Here is a 24,410-nt window from a genome sequence, read left to right as displayed (position 1 = left end):
AACTGCAACTCTACTATTGCCTAGGCCACAGTAGCAGCAATCTGGCTAGCAGCTACTGTGGATGTGTAAGACCAATAACAACCAGGACACAGAGGGCTTCCAACACAGGTTCTTTGATCTGCTTTTCTAAGGAAAGCAACTTCAAGGGATTAACAATCTTAGTTTAATCAAACATACCTATATCATTCAGTTAGTTCAGGGGGAAAAGATCAGCCCCCTGAACTTCAAGGCAGATACAAACAGAAATTACAAACATCGACAGACAGACCTTGTTTGATTCAAATCACAGTACATAGTTACCAGAGATGCACCAATATCTGTCTGAGTTATCAAAGCCAGGGGGCAACCACAACACCTTGCCCAGAGTCTCAACACTCCTTCCATGATTGAGCCCCAAAATTCAAACACCAAGCTCACATCAATTCTATCCTGTTCAGATCCCTGAGTGCTCTGACCTCACCCAGGCTGGGTATGAGAAAGTTCCCCATCCCCAGTATCGCATCATATACAAGTCAATGACTCCTGATAGCCTCAGTGCAGAGAAACACTCCAAGACAAGATCCCACTTTATCAGCCCCATTCAAACAAAGACCAGAATCATTGAGGTCATTTAAGAGAACAGCAGAAAGCCCCACCCTGATTACCATTACACCCACATATCTCTACTTGTCTATAATAGTAACATCACAGTTGCTAAATGATTTGCTGAATGATTTGCTAAAATCTCAGTAAACTGTATCTATGGATTCAAAATGCATGTTCAACCACTGTAAGTACTCTGTTTAAAAAAAAAAAAAAGAAAAAAAAATTAATTTGGCATAACTTGTTCTGGATGAAATCATTCCAGCTCCAAGGGAATAACTTTTCCCTTTTCTGATATTCACAAGCCATATCTTAGTAAGAAATATTATTTTTGCCACTGTCATGGGTACACATTTAACTAGTTTCTATATGCTGTAGAAACATGTTTATATGCAATTTGACCATAAAACTAACCTACACTTTCTTTTCCTTTCTCTCAGACAAAATAGAAAAAAACAATTTCTAACTAAGAGGAAAGTTTCTACAATTCAAGTTATTTTGAGGTAGAAAGCAGCAAATGTGACTGATTTGAATTGTGGATTTTATTTGAATTAAGGATTCCTAAATGCTCCTAGGAGAGCCATGCAAATCACATACATCCTAATAGCATTTAAAATTTTATATATCTAAAACTGAATGGAAATGATTGTAAAATTCCTCCAGGAGGTTGGTATGGAGGTCCTTGAAGAAAGTAAATGTAGAATTTTCAAGTTGTCTTGGAAATTTTTCTGTAGATATCATTCTTCCCTCTTCTACTTGAGTAACCTTTATAGTGTTGCCAATAAATATCTTCAAGGAAGCAAAGGATTCAAGTAATCATATGTGCAACACCGATTGGTTTTACTATTAGAAGAGATTATGGCAAAAATAAAGTTATTGAAAAAGCAAGATATTCTCTTGGAATTGTCAGCAACTGAAAATTCATAATGGCAAGAAATTTTACACTTAGAATAACAAAGTTTGTTGTATTCTGAGCAATTGTCTTTGGAAATATCTACTGTCAATGGATCAGTCAATCAATAAACTTATTATATGTCAGGTATTCTGCTAAGTGCTTGGATTATGAACACAAATAACAACAACACAACAAAAACAACAACGAAACAGTCCTTGGCTTCAAGCAGATTATTTTGAATTGGGAAGGATAATACACTCACAATAGTTGGAAAGGATAGGTTAGGTCATTAGGGCATGGTGGTAAGGTCTGAGCATCATAAACAGACTTAGGAAAAGAGGAAAGGTTGGCTATCCTGGCCTGGCCCCATCTTCAAAATGGAGGCTTTAAAAGGAACTCACTGATGTGAATACAGGAACACAGGGTCAGAGGTATTTTTCAAGGTGAAAAGAAATTCCATTTCAACGTTTTAATGACATCTGTGTACTATTTTTGACTATTGGCTTGACCTGTAACCCATTGATGAGAGTATACTCTCAATTTTATATATATATATATATATATATTATATTATATACATCTATATGTATATATAATATATATATATGTGATATACATATCACATATACTCTCAATTTATATATTAATATATAATTTATATATTAATATGTAATATTAATATTAAATATATATTTATATATAATTGATATACATATACATATACTCTCAATTTTATATATATATATATCACATATATATATATATATATACATATATATGTATATATATATATATGTGATATATATATATATATTTCAACCCCTACACAACTTCCTAACTTATCTGACTTTTGTACATGTGCTTATGCAACTTTTGAATCAAAGATCAACTTCCCTATGTATTTGAGATGTTCTTTCTGATTCTTTTAATAGTTCTTAGCATTCATATTGTTTATTATTTTTATTCTTACTACATGGGTGCAATACTTGCTTTTCTAGAAAAACATGACTTGATGTTATCACTTAGCAATTCTGATACCAACTAATTCTAAAGACCGTCCTGAGGATAGATGAGTTCATTAGCAGAAGGTTGTCTACCAGGTAATGAATGTTTTGGCAATAGCAAGGGTTAATAACATTTTTAACATGAAAAAATGAACTAAACATAATCTTGGTAATGGTGGATGGATTAGTTGTGTAGAAAGAAGAAATGACAACTGTTATGGAAATTCTTCAATTTTTTTTTCTTTTTAAATGAATCATTAAGAAGAAAGTGGATGAACTACAGATTTTATCAGTTTTCAATTATATGAAGTCTTTCAGAAGACAGAGGGGATTTATTTTTAATTTATTGATAATACCATTTCCTCTCAATTTGTCTTAATTAAAAATTGTGCAGTATATTTAAGATTTGCATAGGGGAAGGGATAGGAATTGGCACCAGATCTATGATTTAATTGACATAAGGAAATATCAGGTGAGAAAAAGTCATGTGCAAATGATGAATGTCACCTCTGTAAGTTAGAGTCACAGAGAGTTATCTGAATTACCAAAAAGTAAAGCAACTTAACAAAGTCATGCTTCAAGAATATGTTAGAGGGAGGATTTGAACTTAGGTCTCCCTGCCTCTAAGACATGATATGCAATTAATTTAATTTAATATAAGATAATATGTGTTATAGATATATACGCATATACAGGTGTGTATAAATATAGAGATTTTCCCATAGCATCAGGAATTTAAAGCTTGAAGGTACCTAAACGATAATCTAGTGCCAAATCCTCAAATTATACATGAGCAAATTGAGACTTAGAGAAGTTAAGGGACTTCTTGCTCACAGTCACATATTTAGTAATTGTCTATGTCAGGACTGGAACTCAGCTTTTCTGAGCTCTAAGTCTAGCATTTTAGCTGCTACATGATACTGCCTCTTTTCATTCTGGGAATTTGCCAAGCAATAAAGTAGCCATGGTGCAGAGTAAGGGTTCTTAACCTTTGTGTCACGGACCACTTTGGCAGTTTGATGAAAGCTTTGGGACACTTCTAAGAATAATGTTTTTAAATGCATAAAATATAATTCATATAATTATAAAGGAAAACAAGTGAAATGAAATTTTTGTTTAGTTTTTTTAGTCCTGCTTGTCTCTTTGTGATCACATTTTGGGTCGTTTTGTTGATGAAGATACTGAAATAGTTTGCCATTTCCTCCTGCAGCTCATTTTACAACTGATGAAACTGAGGCAAACAGAGTGAAGTGACTTTCCCATGTTCACTCAGCTAGTAAGTATCTGAAGCCAGATTTGAACTTGGGAAGATGAGTCTTCCTTACATAAGGCCCAGTACTCTAACCATTGTGCCACCTAACTGCTCATCTTTTCCTTTTGAATAAATTACACGAGTGTCTTCCCTCTGTTACTGTTTTCCATTTATCCTGTATATAGAGCTTGCTTTGTATCTATTTGTTGGCATGTTTTCTCTCCTTGGATTGTAAACTCGTTGAGTGTGAGACTGCCTTTTGCCATTTGTTTCTATCTCCAGCACTTACTACACTGCCTGTCACATAGTAGATGCTTAATAAAGGTTTATTCATTGATTGAATCTATGATTCTATCAGGGCATAATACAAAAAGACAACTCACTTTTGTTTCCTAGCATTCTTATTTCTCCTTCATTCTGCAATCTCATAAACTGGGGGACACTAAGAAGTGCTGTTTTCTTTTCTTAAAAATTCAACATAGTGTCCTTCTGTTAGTAATAAAAACTAAAAATATACAAAAGTATGCTCAATCAGTGGAGTTACAATTATTGCCTGAATACTTTCCAACATGGTTTATCTGACATTATTTTATGAGTAAAGGAAGTTTTACATAATGTATATTTATGTTCTTATACTAAGAAACAGAGTTTACATCTGTGAAAAGTGCTAAAAAATGCTTGTACATATTCCAATCACCCCACAATCTCCATTCTTACAGTTCTCTTCATCCTGTATCCTCCAGAAGTCCTGGCATTTTCCACATATCTGCAAGGTTTATAGCACTTCATTGAAAACATCTTATAACTTTTGATTTCCCAATATGATGCAGTCATAGCTATAGAGATTTTATGATAGTTTTAAGACCTTGAGGAGTAGGTGTTACACAGATGCATGTCACCATCATGTTTTTATTGTGCCAATACAAGTTTCTGCTGCAGTACGATCCTAAGGATATTTAGTTAATATTTAATTTGTTTCTTGAATGCAATGGCACTTAATGCAATGGCTTCTAATATATCAAAATCAGTGACACTTGTTTCAGCAACACTGTAATAGCATTAACAACTACAAAAGATTTATTGAACATGCAGTTTATAACATGGCTCATTGATAACTATATGGCAAAGCTACATCATTTGTTTAAAAGGTATTTATAAATGATAGTCTCATAGTGGAGCAAAACACTTTGAAATATGGAAATAGTTGCTGGAGTTTTATATTTCTGGGTGATGCCTAGAATTTAATTTTCTTCCATTTCTTTTAAATCCGTTTTCACAATGATGTACAGAGTTTTCAAGAGAGTTAGTTGAATGGGCCAAATGAAAACACAGTTAGTTTGTAGATTGCAAATTACTCTAAGTTATGGTGGTGCCCGTTTTGCATGGCAAAATCACTCTATTCTTAGTACACAGTAAAATCATAGAGAAGGGATTATGAGCTGCTATGTAGCACCAAAGGGAAAATCAAACAAATATTTTACTGTGAAACTAAGTTGGAATACTTATCTACCATATAAAACCAGCACATCTGACCTTGATAGCTTTGCTCAGACTATTTCCTTATGATATAAACTATCCCTTACTGTACCTGGACATGACTATTGTAACCACTACTGTCATTATTTCAGTCATCCTTTATGGATGAATTAGAGGGCAATCTTCCCAGGAATCTTCTGACAAACCTTCCCCCCTCTTCATGCTTTCTAACATTTATTAATGGTTAATTTTCCTTTGGTTTAAATATACTTTTCATTGTATTTGCTACACATATTTGTAAAATATAATTTTCTAGGGGCCGTTAGGTGGTGCAGTGAGTAGAGCACAGGCCCTGGAGTTAGGAGGACCTGAGTTCAAAACTGACTGCAGACACTTGACACGCTTACTAGCTGTGTGAACTTAGGCAACTGACAACCCAAATTTCCTTGCTTTCCCCCTCCAAAAATATAGTTTTCTGATTTCCTCAATGGAAATATTAAATACAATCTAAGTCTTGATCATTTAGAGTTATCCTTACAAAAAGTGATGTTGAAGTATACAGCAAAGGTTGGTCTAAGCATGGTCATAGCTGAACACAACTTCTGCAAGAAATTCCCTAGCAACAATTGAAAACAATACTAGGTAAAGCAATACTTGATTAAAAACAAAACAAAAATAACCGGCAAGCTCCTCAATTCAGTCTAGTACTGCACAAGAAGATAGTAAGAATCCTGGGGGAACTCTAGTCAGGGAGATACCAGGGGACCTGGTATGGGTGGGGGGCACCAGACGAGCATATACAAATGGAAGGGAGAGAGAAAGCAAAACACATTTCATGAACATCACTGATATGTAAATATGGCAAATGCAGGTTGAACATCTTCATGTAAAGAAGAGTTTTGAGTATAAATTGATTCAAAACAATGTGGAAATAGGTAGGAAGGGAGAGTTAGGGGGAAAAAATATTAACATGCAGACTCATAGAAGAGGTAATAAAAATAGAAAAGTATAAAGTGCAGTGATTAAAGCCTGTAGTAGGTGAACAAAGGAGAAGTAACGAAAGATTATCATACACTTCTCTTATATATCTGCAAGGCTGATCTCATTCCTTTTTTTATTTCTTTATTTTTATTTTCTTCATAAACAGGGAAACAGCAAAGAGAACAAAAATTATAATAAAATATTACGGAGAGAAAAAGCAATTAATTATACCATAATAAAAATAACAATGACTATGAATATGTATGGAATTAACTCATCCATTAAAGGGAAGAGGATGGATTAAAAAGCTGAAAAGAACAGTATGATATCTATAAGAAACATACTTAAGGCACAAAGACTCAAACAGATGTGTGTGGGCAGAATTTATTATGCTTTTAGTGAGTCAAAAAAGCAGGGGTGACAATTTATGATCTCAGACAAGGCACCAGTAAATACATACTCACAGAGTTAAGTAAGTAGAAATAGGACAATTTATGCAGTGGTAACTATATTATGTAGAAAAACAACTTTGAAAGATTTTAAAACTTTGGTCCACATAATGATAAACCATGAGTGCAAAGCATTGAAGATGAAACATGCCACTTACTTCCTGACACAGAAATGAAGCAGGTAAAATTAAGAAAAAGATATACTTTTGTATATGGAAAACTCAGGATGATTTTTAGAACGTGTAGATATATATAGAGGTTTTTTTGTCATCAATGAGAAGGAGATAGTGGGAGAGAGAGATTAAAATTTTTTCTCTTTGAAATTAGAGATTAATTTTTTTATAAAGTAAACAAGAAAAGAGGTCAAAAAATAAAGAAGGTGCTAAAAGGCACCATGCATAATTAAAGAATATTAATTCTTCATATTCACTAATCAAATGGCATAGCATGAAAGTTTGTAAAAGCTATGTACATTTCAGGGATAAATATTAAGTTTATAATAGTTGAGAATTTTAATTCTCTGGGCATCTGTCAGACATTGACAAATATGATAAAAAGGTGAGCATGAGACAAGACAAATACCTGAAGGAATTATACAAAAGTTCAGTATAATAGTTCTATCAAAAATATTGAATGAGAATCTCAAGGAATATACATACTTTTCAGCTTTCATTTTAGCTCTTACAAAAAAACTGATCACTGACTAGGGCACAAAAGAATTCATAAACAAATACAAAAAGAAAGCAATACTGAACACATCTTTGAGTGATTGAAAAGTAACAAAAATATAATCTGTAAAGGGCCTTTGAAAGAGGCATTCAAACTAAATTGGAGACTAAGTAATTTAATCTTAATCAATAGCATATCAAAGAATGAGTCAAAAATAATTGATATTTTTCAAATTGATCATGATGAAAGAAATATAGTAGAACTTTAAGATTCCAGCCAAGGCAAAAATTGGGAGAAAATTTATATCTTTAAATGTTATAAATATTAAAGGTTGAAAGAGAGAAAATTAATAAATTGTCCATTCAATAAAAATTAAAATACGGACAGCAATTTTTTTGGAAAAATAAAACAAATAAGAAAAAAACTGATAACTGAAATTTGGAGTTCTCTAAGCCTAAGAAATAAATTGTTAATGATAAAAAAAACAGAAAACCCAAATGAGCAAATAATGTAATAATAAAGAAAAATTCACAAGTGGCAAAGGAATAAAGGAACCTATTTTAAAATATTTTGCTTATATATATATATATATGCCAATAGATTCAATATGAAACAACATTATAAATAATCTAAAATATTTAAATTCACAGAATAAGAATTATAGCATTTAAATGACCTAATATTGGAAAAGAAAACTGTACCCATCATCATTGAATCCCCCAAAAGGGGGATAAGACATCCAAGCCTATGTCGATGTCTCTACCAAGGGTGGAGAACCTGTGGCATCGAGGATACACGTGGCCCCTCTAGATCCTCAAGTGCAGCCCTTTGAGTGAATCCAAATGGGGCCTCAAGGCACAGGTTCCCCACTCCTGCAACAGAGAATACTGTCAAATAATCAAATTTTAGTTAACTGAATTATTACATGTTACTTGAAAAAATGGAGAAAGAATTCTACCAAAATTCTCCTATATAATACAAATGTTATTGAGGCCCAACCAGCAGAGAGAAAAAGCCATAGACCTGTATATTTAATGATTTTTATTGATTATAATATTAAGAAAAGAACAATAAAAACATTACAAAGTGAACCACTATAAATGAATTTATAGGCTTAGTTTAATTATGGAAAATTTTAAATATAATTATGAAAAACCATAAAAGGTCATATTCATCACAAAAACAGTAAAAACAAAATGGTAAATAGATTGAGAAAAATAGCAAATAAAACACTAATTTTTAAAGCACAGTAATAAATTGATATTGATATACTTACTATAAAAGCAAAAGCTAATATTTTATTTAATAAAGAAAAATATTGAGGACTTTACCATAATATTAGCATTAAAGCTAGAATGTCTATTGTCACCATTATCTGATATTTGTCCAAAAATGCAAGTTACTGGAATAAGACAAGATGAGGGAATTGAGAGAATAAACATAGGAAAGATGAAACAAAATTATTCCTTTTGGTAGAAGACAAGGTAGTTTACTTAAAGAACCATGGATATTCAATTAATAACTTTAGCAAAATAGTTGGATAGGAAATAAACACACATAATCATCAGACTTCCAATATACTAACCCAGGAAGAAGAGAAAATAAAAAGGGAAAATAAAATAGGATTTCCACTCCAGGTAATTACAGAAAATATAAAAATGTTTGAGAATCCATCTATTAAGACATTCTCAGGACTTCTATGACTTCAAGTGTAAAATATCTTGACATAAATTAATAAGTACTTATATAATTGGAAAATTAGTACCTGTTCATAGTTGTGTTATGTAAATATAATAAAACTGACAATGCTTTTCAGTTAATTTAGAAATGTATTGCCATAATCATCAAAGTACAATAGAGTTCTTTTATAAAATTAAAAGAAATGATGGTGAAATTTATCTGTAGGAACATAATTTCAAGAAACTATAAATAATGAAGAGAGAGAAAGAGAGAGAGAGAAAGAGAGAGAGAGAGAGAGAGAGAGAGAGAGAGATAATATGAAAGGGACCTGAAATTCCAAATTACAAACCATGTTTTGCCTGAGTAATCAATAAAACCATCTGGTCATTTGGTACTGGTTAAAAAGTAGAAAAATCAATCAATAGAACTGATTAGATACATAATACAGAGAAGGTACATAATATAGGTACACATTAGAGTTAATCAATTGAACTGATTAGGTAGATTTGAACTAGAACGCACAATATCACAGTGTTTAAGAAACCCAAGGACACTTACTTCTTCAATAAAGACTTAGTGTTCATCAAAAATTGCTAGGGAAACTGGAAAGCATTCAGGATGTGATTAAGTTTAGAATAACTATATATATGACAACAAACTCCAAATTGACATATGACCTAAATATAAAAAGTCATATCATAGATTTATTTAAAGAAAAATGAAGGAGTAATCTTCCAAATTATCAATAGGGGCATAATTCTTGATGAAAAAAGGAAAAAAGATGATTTCAAAGTATCATAAAAGACAAAGTAGGAAATTTTTATCACATAAAATTGAAAATAAATGGTACAAACAAAATCTTTTCAGTTTGAAATAGAAGGCATACCCTTTATTGGGTGATTAAAAAAATTACAGTAAATTTCTCTGAAAAAAAAGTCTGCTATCTAAGACACACAAGGAGTAGAAATATAAATATAGGACCAAAAGCAATTTCCCCTAAAGATAAATCATTAAAAGATAGAAACAAGTAGGAAAGTAAGGAAAGAAGGGAGGGAGGGAGGAAGGAAGGAAGGAAGGAAGGAAGGAAGGAAGGAAGGAAGGAAGGAAGGAAAGAAATAAAGAAGGAAGGAAGGAAAGGAAGAAATGAAGGAAGGAAGGAAGGAAGGAAGGAAGGAAGGAAGGAAGGAAGGAAGGAAGGAAGGAAGGAAGGAAGGGAGGAAGAAAGAAAGAAAGAAAGAAAGAAAGAAAGAAAGAAAGAAAGAAAGAAAGAAAGAAAGAAAGAAGGAAAAGAGTGAAACAACTAAAATACACAGAATGAAGTAGAGGAAAGGAACAAGCAGGTCAGTTTTAGTGCTTGTGTATAAAATTTACTGCGTATTTAAAAACATGTAACTATTTAAATAAAAGCTAAGTAAATTTCAGGGAAAAAAATGTGGCAAAACTATAAGAGTTATGGACTTCCATGTGCTTCTGTCAGACTTGAAAGGTCAGAGTTTCACATACAATCTTTTTTCTTTCCTTTTCTTTGCTTATTGAAATGTTCACATTTATCAATGCTTCTCAATTTTACAATAAAAGACTTTAAAAAAATAAAATTGATGTTCATAATATTGAAATAAAGGCCTAAAAAGAGACAGCATGGAGTAGTAGATGAAAATACATTCCATAAATCAGAAAGACAAATGTCCAAGACCAACCCTTGATGCATAAGATATGCAACCCAGTGTTCTACGCAAGTCTCTAAAATTATAAATTCCAGAAGGAGGGTTGCCAGAGGAAATTTGCTTACCCAGTAGTTACATATACTAATGGCTTCACAGGAGTAATCCTTATCTTGATAGACTGAAAGGGGTGTGTTAGTTATGTAGGAAGAGTAAAAGATATTGCATTAATACTGCCCCAAATATCAAGAAGAACCAAACAAAGGAAGTCCTCCAGTGAATAAAGCAGATTCACAATGGAGGACTTAAAAAAACGCAGATGAAGCAATCACAGGAGATACCATGGGTGAATTGGGACCTGGAAAAGTGGAGGAGTTGTCATTGTTAACAAGGGCATTGATCAATCAAAATATTGAAGAAAGAAATTAATATTTACAGAATCCTTGTAGCTATGTGGTAGTAAATGATTGTATATCAAGAGATCCTGTTCCATTGATGCAAGAAAGTCAAAGGTCAAAATCCAAGATCAAAAGCATTAAGTATTAATGGAGACATTGTAATAGCTGTGCTGGGTTAGCAGACTTGCTTCCTCAATTTCCTAGGGATGCTGTGAGATCTAGAAAAGTTTGGTGAATAGCATAAAAATTTGCCACTTTCCTCTATTCGAACCCCCAGTAGCTTACTGGAAGATTTCTCAGAATCCATTCGGAATATAGATGTAGCAAACAGACTCTTTACAGAGCTAGGTCTGGGGGATGTTTTTTGGGCATCAGTTCTGCCAAAGGTTTGTCTATGTGTGTCTGTTTCCCTGATAGTTTATCCATCTATCTTATTTGAATAGTCTGTTTCTTGGCTGTGTCTCAGGTGATAAAAGACTTTCCTCAAATAATTCTATGCTACTATGTCCAGTGTATATCAACTTGGAGAAAATCAGTCTAGGCAGCCAAAGAGACTATACTCAGGAAGTAGGCCCAAACACTTCTGCTCATTTCCAGGCTAGAGAACACCTTGGTAATGGGGGTGGGAGTGGCAGTGGGTGGTGCATCAGCTAACTTACTCACTCACTTTGCCTGAGGCCTGTAGGATTATGACCTGACTGAAAGAAGTAAAGAAAATAGGACTAGTATGATTTAAAAAACAAAAGAAAACAAAAAACAAACCAAAAAAAAAAAACTGGACAATATAATCCTATAAGGTGTCGAGACTGGGTGTATAAAAGGTGAGAAACAGAATTTTACACCAGGTTTTCTAACTCTGAATGCAGTCACGAATGCAGTTCACATAGAAGCTTATGTATAGTAAGATATGCACAATACAGTGGGTGGAGCCAAGATGGTAGCTGGAAAGCAGGGACTTGCTTAAGCTCTCCCTCAAATCCTTCCAAACACCTGTAAAAATGGCTCTGAACAAATTCTAGAGCTGTGGAACCCACAAAATAGCACAGGGGAAGAGGTCTCCAGCCCAGAAGAGCCTGGATGGTTGCTGGGAAGGGTCTATCACATTGTGCTGGGAGCAGCGCACAGTCCAGCATAGGCTATGCCAGGACAGACCAGACCTGCTGGAACAAGCCTTAGGGCAATGAATCATTGAGCTGTGGGAGTTACTAGACTTCTCAACCCACAAATACCAAACAGCAGGTTAGTGAGAAACTGCAGGATCAAGTTTAGAGCAGTGGGGCCCCATCCAAGGGGGTGGCAGAGGTGGTAGTAGTGGTGGCAGCAGCAGGAAGCTACTGAGGCTGCCTTCGGAGCTCCAGAGTCAGCTGCTTCCTGAGTCCCTGGCTCACACAGTGCCATAAATCTAGCAGCAGATCACAGCAGGAGTACAAGGAGTACTTTGTAGCCACAGAGGCAGTTTCTCTTGCTTTGCCCTGCTTGGATCTGGATTGTGGTCTTGATTGGCAGTTCTTAGGAGAGGAGGTGCACTGTTGTGACAGGGCCTGAGGTGATGGTGGAGGAGAAGTAGCTCTGAAAACAGCAGTTGTTGGACCCTAAAGCTTGGGACAAAGTACTTTCTACTCTACAAGCAGTCGTATACAGATGAAAAGATCAAGGGTCATGTAGTTGGCTGGAAACATGAACAGGCAGCAAAAATGAACTCAGATTGAAACTCAGACTCAAACTCAAACTCTAGATGCCTTTTTTGGTGACAAAGATCAAATCATACCACCAGAAAAAGTCAACAAAGTCAAAGAGCCTACATCAAAAGCCTCCAAGAAAAATATGAATTGGTCTCAGGCCATGGAAGAACCCAAAAACCTTTTGGAAAAGCAAGTAAGAGAAGTAGAGGAAAAACTGGGGAGAGAAATGAGAGTGATGCAAGAAAACCATGAAAAACAAATAAATGACTTGCTAAAGGAGACACAAAAAATACTGAAGAAAATAACACCTTAAAAAATAGAGTAACTCAAATGGCAAAAGAGCTCCAAAAAGCCAGTGAGGAGAAGAATGCCTTGAAACGCAGAATTAGCCAACTGGAAAAGGAGATCCAAAAGACCACTGAAGAAAATACCACCTTAAAAATTAGATTGGAGCAATTGGAAGCCAGTGACTTTATGAGAAATCAAGATATTATAAAACAAAACCAAAGGAATGAAAAAATGGAAGACAATTTGAAATATCTCATTGGAAAAACCAGTGACCTGGGCAATCGATCCAGGAGAAATAATTTAAACATCATTGGACTACCTGAAAGCCATGATCAAAAAGAGAGCCTACACATCCTCTTTAAAGAAATTGTCAAGGAAAACTGCCCTGATATTCTAGAACCAGAGGGTAAAATAGAAATTGAAAGAATCCACAGATCGCCTCCTGAAAAAGATCCTAAAAAGAAAACTCCTAGTAATATTGTCACCAAATTATAGAATTCCCAGGTCAAGAAGAAAATACTGCAAATAGCCAGAAAGAAACAATTTGAATAATGTGGAAACACAATCATGATAATACAAGATCTAGCAGCTTCTGTATTAAAGAATTGAAAGGTTTGGAATATGATATTCTGCAGGTCAAAGGAGCTAGGATTAAAACCCAGCAAAACTGAGGATAATGCTACAAGGAAAAATATGGATTTTAAATAAAATAGAGGACTTTCATATTTTTTCAATGAAAAGACTAGAGCTGAAAAGAAAATGACTTTCAAATACAAGAATCAAGAGAAGCATAAAAAGGTAAAAAAGAAAAAGAATTCATAAGGGACTTACTAAAGTTGAATTGTTTTGTTTACATTCTTGCATGGAAAGATGATGTGTGTAATTCATGAGACCTTTCTCAGTACTAGAGTAGTTGAAGGGAATATACATATGTATAAACAGAGGGCACAGGGTAAGTTGAATATGAAGGCATGATATGTAAAAATTAAATTAAATTAAATATATTGAGAGAGAGAGAAAGGGAGAGATAGAATGGGATAAATTATCTTACATAAAAGTGGCAAGAAAAAGCAGTTCAGTTGGAAGGGAGGAGGGGGCCGGTGAGGGGGAATGAGTGAATCTTGCTCTCATCAGATTTGTCTTGAGGAGGGAATAACCTACACACTCAATTGGGTATCTTACTCCACAGGAAAGTAAGAGGAAGGGGATAAAAAGTGGGGGATGAAAGAAGCGAGGGCAGACAGGGGGAGGAGGTAATCAAAAGCAAACACTTTTGAAAAGGGACAGGATCAAGAGAGATAATTGAATACAGGGAGATAGGATAGGATGGAAGGAAATATAGTTAGTCTTTCACAACATGAGTATTGTGGAAGTGTTTTACATAATGATGTATGACCTATGTTGAATTGCATGCATTCCTAGGGAGGGTGAGAGGAAGGGGAAGAGGGGGGAGAATTTGGAAATCAAATTTTTAAAAGTAGATGCTCAAAAAAAAGTTGTTTTTGCATGTGACTGGGAAACAAGATATATAGGGAATGGGGCATAGAAATTATCTTGCCCTACAAGAAAGTAAGGGGAAAGGGCATGGTGGTGGGTAAGTGGGGTGAAAGAAGGGAGAGCTGACTGGACAATTGGGTAATCTGAATATATGCCATTTTGGAATGGTGGGGAGGTAGAAATGGAGGGAAAATTTGTAACTCAAAATCTTTTGGAAATCAGTGTTGAAAATTAAATATTAAATAAAAATGATAAAATTCAAAAACAAATCATATGCATAGTATAAATGTTTATCTCTTCAAAAAGCTTCAGAAATTTGTTCCTTTTTGGAGATTTTTTTCTTCCCAGCAATTGCTCCCTTCTTATCTTATGACCCTGCTTTCATTGTAATACTGTAGCAGCCTCTCCACTCTTTCTAATATGATGCTTCTTCCCTTACTGAAATATCAGCTCTGCCTTTGCTATGTGATTTTGGACAGTATATCAGCAACATCCTAGGAAATTGAATCACTTCCATTTGAATTGTCTTAAGAAGATTCTGAAGATCACCTGGCAGGATAAAATATCAGACACTGAGGTCCTTTTTCAAACTAAACTGCCGAGCGTTTTTTAAAATTTATTTATTATTTTTAGTTGACAACACTCACTTCCATAAGTTTTTGAGTTCCATATTTTCCCCTTCCCTCTCCTCTTCCCTCCCCATCAGGACAACAAATAATCTGATATAGGTTCTACATATACCTTCACATTAAATTTATTTAAATAGTACTCAATTTGTAAATAAGGATTATAGCCAACAGAATGAACCAGGAGAAACAAAATCAAAAAAGAAAAAGAGAGAGAGCAAATAGTTTGCCTCAATCTGCATTCAGAGTCCATAATTCTTTCTCTGGATGTGGATAGCTTTTTCCATCATGAGTCTTTTGGAGCTGCCTTAGAACCTTGTGTTGCTGAGAAGAGTCAAGTCTATCAAATTTAGTCATCACAGATACTGTTTGTCAGTAATTGTGTATAATGTTCTATAGGTTCTGCTTCCCTCACTCAGCATCAAATCATGATTCTTTCCAGGATATTATGAAGTCCGTCGGCTTCTCATTTCTTAAAGCAAAATAATATCACATTACATTCATATACTAAAACTTGCTTAGCCATTCCACAATTGATGAACATCCCCTTGATTTCCAATTCTTTACCGCCACAAAAAAACTGTTATAAATATTTTGTACATATGGATCTATTTCCCACTTGTATGATTGCTCTCCAAAATGGCTGGATCAATTCACAACTCCACCAACAATGTAACAGTGTCCCTATTTTCCCACATCTTCTCCAGCATTTATCATTTTCATGTTTTTTCATGTTAGCCAATATAGCAGAAGAGATGTTGTAGCTAAAAGTAATTTTGATTTGCATTTTTCTAATCAATAGTGATTTAGAGCATTTTTGCTTATGACTATAGATATATTTCATTTCTTCTTCTGAAAACTACCTGTTCATTTCCTTTGAACATTTATCAATTGGGGAATAACTTGTATTCCTATAAATTTGACTCAGTTCCCTTTATACTTTAGAGATGAGGCCTTTATCAGAGACACTTGTAAAAATTTTTCCCTGCTTTCTCTTTCCCTCTTAATCTTTGTTGCACTGGCTTTGTTTATACAAAAACTTTTCAATTCAACACAATTAAAATTATCTACTTTTCCATTCCTAAGACTCTCTATCTCTTATTTGGTCTTAAATTCATCCCTTCTCCATAAATGTGAAAGGTAAACTATTCCTTGCTCTCCCAAATGGCTTATGGTATCAGCTTTTATATCTAAATCACCAACCCATTTTTTTTTAATTTAAATTTATTTATTTAACAGATTTGGTTTTCAGCATTGATTTTCACAACAATTTGGATTACAAATTTTCTCCCCATTTCTACCCTCCCCCCCACTCCAAGATGGCGTATATTCTGGTTGCCCTGTTTCCCAGTCAGCCCTCCCCTCTATCACCTCCCTCCCCTCTCATCCCCTTTTCCCTTCCTTTCTTGTAGGGCAAGATAAATTTCTACTCCACATTACCTGTGTATCTTATTTTTTAGTTGCCTGAAAAAACTTTTTTTTTTTGAACATCTGTTTTTAAAACTTTGAGTTCCAAATTCTCTCCCCTCTTCCTTTCCCACCCACCCTCCTTAAGAAGTTGAGCAATTCAACCTAGGCCACACGTGTATCATTATGTATAACCCCTCCACAATACTCATGTTGTGAAAGATTAACTACATTTTGCTCCTTCCCAACCCATCCCACTTTATTGAATTTTCTCCCTTGACCCTGTCCCCTTTCCAAAGTGTTTGTTTTGATAACCTCCACCCCCATCTGCCCTCCCCTCCATCATCCTCCCCCTTTTATTTTTTTTTTATCTTCCTCCCTCTTTTTTCCTGTGAGGTAAGATACCCAACTGAGTATGTATGGTATTCCCTCTTCAGGCCAAATCTGATGAGAGCAAGGTTCACTCATTCCCCCCTCACCTGCCCTCTCCCCTCCTCCCACAGAGCTGCTTCCTCTTGCCACTTTTATGCGAGATAATCCACCCCATTCTATCTTTCCCTATCTCCCTCTCTCAGTATGTTGCTCTCTCCTCCCTTAATTTCATTTTATTTCTTTTAGATATCTTCCCTTCATCTTCAACTCACCATGTGTCTACTCTCTCTCTTTTACTTATATATATATATATATATACTTATATATATATATATATATATACACACACACACACATATACACACACATATATATATATATACATACATACACACATAGATATATACATACATACACATTCACTTATATATATACATAAACATATATATATATATATACATATATATGCATATTCCCTTCAACTACCCTAATACTGAGGTCTCATGAATCATACACATCATCTTTCCATGTAGCAATGTAAACAAAACAGTTCAACTTTAGTAAGTCCCTTGCAATTTCTGTTTCTTGATTACCTTTTCATGCTTCTCTTGATTCTTGTGTTTGAAAGTCAAATTTTCTATTCAGTTCTGGTCTTTTCACTGAGAAAGCTTGAAAGTCCTCTATTTTATTTGCCTTGGAACATGATACTCAGTTTTGCTGGGTAGGTGATTCTAGGTTTTAATCCTAGCTCCATTGACCTCCGGAATATCGCATTCCAAGCCCTTCGATCTCTTAATGTAGAAGCTGCCGGATCTTGGGTTATTCTGATTGGGTTTCCACAATACTCAAATTGTTTCTTTCTGGCTGCTTACAGTATTTTCTCCTTAATCTGGGAGCTCTGGAATTTGGCAACAATATTCCTAGGAGATTTCTTTTTGGGATCTATTTGAGGAGGTGATCGATGGATTCTTTCAATTTCTATTTTGCCCTGTGGCTCTAGAATATCAGGGCAATTCTCCTTGATAATTTCTTGAAAGATGATATCTAGGCTCTTTTTTTGATCATGGCTTTCAGGTAGTCCAATAATTTTTAAATTATCTCTCCTGGATCTATTTTCCAGGTCAGTGGTTTTTCCAAGGAGATATTTCACATTGTCTTCCATTTTTTCATTCCTTTGGTTCTGTTTTATAATATCCTGATTTCTCATAAAGTCACTAGCTTCCACTTGCTCCAATCTAATTTTTAAAGTAGTATTTACTTCAGTGGTCTTTTGGACCTCCTTTTCCATTTGGCTAATTCTGCCTGTCAAGGCATTCTTCTCCTCTTTGGCTTTTTGGAGCTCTTTTGCCATTTCAGTTAGTCTATTTTTTAAGGTGTTGTTTTCTTCAGTGTATTTTTCAGTATTTTTTTGGGTCTCCTTTAGCAAGTCATTGACTTGTTTTTCATGGTTTTCTCGCATCCTTCTCATTTCTCTTCCCAATTTTTCCTCTACTTCTCTAACTTGCTTTTCTAAATCCTTTTTGAGCTCTTTCATGGCCTGGGACCAGTTCATGTTTTTCTTGGAGGCTTTTGGTGTAGGCTCTTGCACTTTATTGACTTCTTTAGGCTGTACGTTTTGGTCTTCTTTGTCAGCAAAGAAAGAATGCAAAGTCTGAGACTGAATCTCGGTGCGTTTTCGCTGCCTGGCCATAATCCCAGCCAACTAACTTGACCTTTGAGTTTTTCAGTGGAGTATGACTGCTTGCAGACTACAGAGTTCTATGTTCCACGTTTGGGGGGGAGGTGCCAGCTCTGCCACACCAGCACTGCTCCTTCCCCAACCCCCAACCCGAACTGGGCTTGGATCTTTGGCAGGCAGTGCACCCCTGCTCTGATCCGCCACTTAATTCCTCCCACCAGGTGGGCCTGGAGCCGGAAGTAACAACAGCTGTAGCTGCCCGACCTCCGCTGCCCCCGGGGCTGGAAGCCGAACTGCGAACTCCTTCTACTCCCGCAGCTTTTCCCACTAACCTTCTTAGCAGTCTTTGGTGTTTGTGGGTTGAGAAGTCTCGTAACTGCCGCAGCTCACTGAATCAGGGCGCTAGGGCCCCCTCCGCCCGGCTTCTGGTCTGGATGGTCCACGCCGCTCAGGCTGGGCTCTGCTCCACTCCATTCCCAGCTCCCAGCTCCGAGCTCCGTGTGGGATAGACCTTACCCAGAGACCATCCAAGCTATCCTGGGCTGGAGCCCTGCTTCCCTCTGCTGTTCTGTCAGTTCTGCCATTCTAGAATTGGTTCAGAGCCATTTTTTATAGGTTTTTGGAGGGGCTCGGTACGGAGCTCACTCCAGTCCGTGCTTACCAGCCGCCATCTTGGCTCCGCCAGCACGAACCCATTTTTAATTATATTTTATTTAATATTTTAGTTTTCAACATTGATTTCCACAAGATTTTAAGTTACAAATTTTCTCCCCATTTCTATTCCCCGACTCCAAGATGGCATATATTCTGATTGCCTCATTCCCCAGTCAGCCCTCCCCTCTTTTGCCCCATCCCCCACCCCATCCCTTATCCCCTTACTTTCTTGTAGGGCAGGATAGATTTTTATGCCCCATTCCCTATATATCAGCTGCATGTAAATAAAAAATAAGCATCTGCTTTTAAAACTTTGAGTTCGAAATTTTCTCCCCTCTTCCCTTCCCACCCACCCTCCCTAAGAAGGAAAGCAATTCAACCTAGATCACACATATATCATTATGTAAAACACTTCCACAATGGTCAGGTTGTAAAAGACTAAATATATTTCCCTCCATCCTATCCTGTTCCCCATTATTCAGTTTTCTCCCTTGACCGTGTCCCTTTTCAAATGTGTTTGCTTTTGATTAGCTCCTCCCCCTATCTGCCCTCCCTTCTATCATCCGCCCTTTCTTTTATTCCCTTCCCCTTACTTTTCTGTGGAGTTAGATACCCAGTTGAGTGTGTAGGTTATTTCCTCCTCAAGTTGAATCCTATGAGAGTAAGATTCCCTCATTCCTCCTCACCTGCCCCCTTTTCCTTTCCAACAGAACTGCTTTTTCTTTCCCCTTTTATGTGAAATCATTTACCCCATTCTATCTCTCCCTTTCTCCCTCTCTCAATATATTCCTCTCTTGCCCCTAAACTTTATTTCATTTTTCTAGATATCATCCCTTCATATTCAACTCATCCTGTGCACTCTGTCTATATTCCCTTCACCTCTGCTAATACTGAGAAAAATCTCCTGAATTACACACATCATCTTCATGTAGGAATGTAAACATAACAGTTCAATTGTAGTAACTTCCGTATAAATTCTCTTTCTCATTTAACTTTTCATGCTTCTCTTGATTCTTGTATTTGAAAGTCAAATTTTCTATTCAGCTCTGGTCTTTTCTTTGAGAAAGCTTGACAATCCTCTATTTTATTGAAATTCCATATTTTGCCTTGGAGCATGATACTCAGTTTTGCTGGGTAGGTGATTCTTGGTTTTAATCCTAGCTCCTTTGACCTGCATAATATCATATTTCAAGCCCTTTGATCCCTTAATATAGAAGCTGCTAGATCTTGTGTTATCATGACTCTGTTTCTACAATATGCACATTGTTTCTTTCTGGCTGTTCACAGTATTTTCTCCTTGACCTGGGAACTGGAATTTGGTGACAATATTCCTAGGAGTTTTCTTTTTGTGATCTTTTTCAAAGAATTGATTGGTGGATTCTTTCAATTTCTATTTTACACTCTGCTTCTAGAATATCAGGGCAGTTTTCCTTGAGAATAATTTTTATCCTTTCAAGTCATTCTTCTATTTATTTGCTTTTTGGAGATCTTTTCCAATTTGGGTTAGTCTATTCTTTAAGGTGTTATTTTCTTCAGTATTTTTTGGGTCTCCTTTAGCAAGTCATTGACTTGTTTTTCATGGTTTTCTTGCATCACTCTCATTTTTTTTCCCAATTTTTCCTCTACTTCTCTTACTTGCTTTTCCAAATGGTTTTTGAATTCTTCCATGGCCTGAGCCCAATTCATATCCTGCTTAGAGGCTTTTTATATAGGCTCTTTGACTTTGTTGACTTCTTCTGGCTATACAATTTGATCTTCTTTGTTACCAAAAAGGAATCTAGAGTTTGAGTTTGAATCTGAGTTCGTTTCTTTTCATTAATTCCCTTGATATTCTGGATCTTTTGTTCTTTGAGATGAATTTTGTTATTATTTTATCCAGCTCTATAAAATAATTTTTGGTAGCTTGATTGGTATGACACTAAATAAGTGAATTAATTTAAGTAAAATTGTGATTTTTATTATGTTAGCTCAGCCTTAACCACAAGCAAGTGTTGTTCCATTTATTTAGATCTGACATTATTTGTGTGAAAAGTGTTTTGTAATTGTGTTCAAATATGTCCTAGGTTTGTCTTAGCAGGTAGACTCCCAAATATTTTATAGTATCTACAGTAAATGTAAATGGAATTTCTCTTTCTATCTCTTGCTGTTGTGTTTTATTAGTAATAGATAGGAATGCTGGGGATTTATGTGGTATTTTATATCCTGCAACTTTGCTAAAGCTATTTATTATTTCAAATTTTTTTTTACTTGATTCTCTAGGATTCTCTTAGTAAATCATCATATCATCTGCAAAGAGTATAACAGCTTAGTTTCTTCTTTGCCTATTCTGATTCCTTCAATTTTTTCTTCTCTTATTGCTACAGCTAACATTTCTAGTACCAAATTAAATAATAGGGGTGATAGTGGACATCCTCATTTCACCCCTGATCTTATTGGGAATGCATCTAACTTATCTCCATTACGTTAATACTTGTTGATGGTTTTAGGTAGAGGGTAAGGAACACTCCATTTATTCCTATGCTATCTACTGTTTTTAATAGGAATGGATGTTGTATTTTGTAAAAAGAGTTTTCTGCATCTATTGAGAAAATCATATGGTTTCTTTTAGTTTTATTGTTGACATGATCAATTATGTTGATAGTTTTCCTAATACTGAACAAGCCTTGCATTCCTGAAATAAATCCTACTTGGTCATAGTGTATTATTCTCATGATAAGTTACTACAATCTTTTTGGTATTATATTATTTAAAATTTTTGCATCAATATCCATTAGGGAAATTGGTCCATAATTTTCTTTCTCTGTTTTGATTCTTCCTGGTTTGGGTATTAATATCATATTGTGTCATAAAATGAATTTAGTAGGATTCTTTCTTCACCTCTTTTCCCCAAATGGTCTCTGAAATATGGAAATTAATTGTTTTTTAAATGTTTGATAGAATTCACATGTAAAACCATCTGGTCCTGGAGATTTTTTCCTAGGGAGATCATTAATGGCTTGCTCAATTTCTTTTTCTGAGATGGGGTTATTTAGTATTTTACTTCCTCTTCTTTTAATTTGGGCAATTTATATTTTTTGTAAATATTCATCCATTTCCCTAAGATTATCCAGTTTAAGGGCATGCAATTGGGCAAAAATTTCCTCATTGTTATTTTAATTTGATCTTCACTGGAGATGAATTCAACTTTTCATTTTTGATTGGTAGTTTGATTTTCTTCTTCCATTGTTTTTTCTTAACAATTATTTTATTATTTAATATTTTAGCTTTCAACATTGATTTCCACAAGATTTTGATTTATAAATTTTCTCCCCATTTCAACCTCCCCCCACTCCAAGATGGCATGTATTCTGATTGCCCCATTCCCCAGTCAGCATTCTCTTCTGTTACCCCATTCCCCACCCCATCCCTTATCCCCTCACTTTCTTGTAGGGCAGGGTAGATTTCTAAGCCCCATTACTTTTCATTTTATTTCTCAGTTGCATGCAAAACCAACTTTTCTTTTTGAACATCTGTTTTTAAACTTAGAATTCCAAATTCTCTTTATGCAAAACATTTCCACAATACTCATGTTGTAAAGGACTAAATATATTTCCCTCCATCCTATCCTGTCCCCCTTTATTCAATTTTCTCCCTTAAACCTGTACCTTTTGGGGGCGGAGCCAAGATGGCGGCTGGAAAGCAGGGACCAGACTGAGCTCCCTGCCGAGCCCCTCCAAAAACCTATAAAAAATGGCTCTGAACCAATTCTAGAATGGGAGAACCCACAGAACAGCAGAGGGAAGCAGGGCTCCAGCCCAGGACAGCCTGGATGGTCTCTGGGTGAGGTCTATCCCACATGGAGCTGGGAGCTGGGAACGGAGTGGAGCAGAGCCCAGCCTGAGCGGCGTGGACCATCCAGACCAGAAGCCGGGCGGAGGGGGCCCTAGCGCCCTGATTCAGTGAGCTGCGGCAGTTAAGAGACTTCTCAACCCACAAACACCAAAGACTGCTAAGAAGGTTAGTGGGAAAAGCTGCAGGAGTGGAAGGAGTTCGCGGTGCGGCTTCCAGCCCCGGGGGCAGCGGAGGTGGGGCAGCTACAGCTGCTGCTGCTTCCGGCTCCAGGCCCACCTGGTGGGAGGAATTAAGTGGCGGATCAGAGCAGGGGGGCACAGCCTGCCAAAGATCTGAGCCCAGTTCGGGTTGGGGGTTGGGGAAGGAGCAGTGCTGGTGTGGCAGAGCTGGCACCTCCCCCCAAAACGTGGAACATAGAACTCTGTGGTCTACAAGCAGTCATACCCCACTGAAAAACTCAAAGGTCAAGTTAGTTGGCTGGGATTATGGCCAGGCAGCGAAAACGCACCGAGATTCAGTCTCAGACTCTGCATTCTTTCTTTGCTGACAAAGAAGACCAAAACATACAGACAGAAGAAATTAATAAAGTCAAAGAGCCTACAACAGAAACCTCCAAGAAAAACATGAACTGGTCCCAGGCCATGGAAGAGCTCAAAAAGGATTTAGAAAAGCAAGTTAGAGAAGTAGAGGAAAAATTGGGAAGAGAAATGAGAAGGATGCGAGAAAACCATGAAAAACAAGTCAATGACTTGCTAAAGGAGACCCAAAAAAACACTGAAAAATACACTGAAGAAAACAACACCTTAAAAAATAGATTAACTCAAATGGCAAAAGAGCTCCAAAAAGCCAAAGAGGAGAAGAATGCCTTGACAGGCAGAATTAGCCAAATGGAAAAGGAGGTCCAAAAGACCACTGAAGAAAATACTACTTTAAAAATTAGATTGGAGCAAGTGGAAGCTAGTGACTTTATGAGAAATCAGGATATTATAAAACAGAACCAAAGGAATGAAAAAATGGAAGACAATGTGAAATATCTCCTTGGAAAAACCACTGACCTGGAAAATAGATCCAGGAGAGATAATTTAAAAATTATTGGACTACCTGAAAGCCATGATCAAAAAAAGAGCCTAGATATCATCTTTCAAGAAATTATCAAGGAGAACTGCCCTGATATTCTAGAGCCACGGGGCAAAATAGAAATTGAAAGAATTCATCGATCGCCCTCTCAAATAGATCCCAAAAAGAAATCTCCTAGGAATATTGTTGCCAAATTCCAGAGCTCCCAGATCAAGGAGAAAATACTGCAAGGAGCCAGAAAGAAACAATTT

The sequence above is a fragment of the Trichosurus vulpecula genome, chromosome 5, assembly GCF_011100635.1.
Source record: "Trichosurus vulpecula isolate mTriVul1 chromosome 5, mTriVul1.pri, whole genome shotgun sequence".
Classification (NCBI taxonomy): Eukaryota; Metazoa; Chordata; class Mammalia; order Diprotodontia; family Phalangeridae; genus Trichosurus; species Trichosurus vulpecula.
Note: the sequence above shows the minus strand (reverse complement) of the source record.